At 59.0% G+C, this 383-nt stretch overlaps 1 protein-coding gene across 1 annotated transcript in view; it reads left to right on the forward strand.

Annotated features, from left to right (window-relative positions):
* The window catches only part of LOC104628707 (beta-crystallin A3-like), a 5,116-nt gene that overhangs the window by 2,943 nt on the left and 1,790 nt on the right, over positions 1-383 (forward strand).

The raw sequence follows: 383 nt of genomic DNA on the forward strand, positions 1-383 counted from the left end.
CCCGTCCCGTCCCTGGGGACGGGCACCGTGCAGCCGCTCATGTGGCCAGCACCAGGGTTTGCAAAATGTCCCCTGCAGGGCAGAGGCATCCCTCTCACCTCTCCATGTTTGTTTACAGCGAAGTGGGGGACCTAAAAAGGGGAAAGGCAACAGCTCCCCGCCCTGCCCACAGCCAGATGGGTTCTGCCTGATTGGGGCATTAGGAATTCAGGTCTTTCCAGCTGTGCCAGGTTGTAGTTGGGGAACAAGTAGGAAATGAGGCCTTTGGGAGACAAGGGCAGCCGAGGGTGTCCTGAGGCACCCTAATGCGATGCTGCTCTGCGTAAATAACCACAGAGCGTTAGGGGAAAGCAAGGCTCCCTCCCAGCTGGGCCCCTTGAAGG

Source organism: Phaethon lepturus, unplaced genomic scaffold, assembly GCF_000687285.1.
Source record: "Phaethon lepturus isolate BGI_N335 unplaced genomic scaffold, ASM68728v1 scaffold35061, whole genome shotgun sequence".
In the NCBI taxonomy this organism is placed as follows: Eukaryota; Metazoa; Chordata; class Aves; order Phaethontiformes; family Phaethontidae; genus Phaethon; species Phaethon lepturus.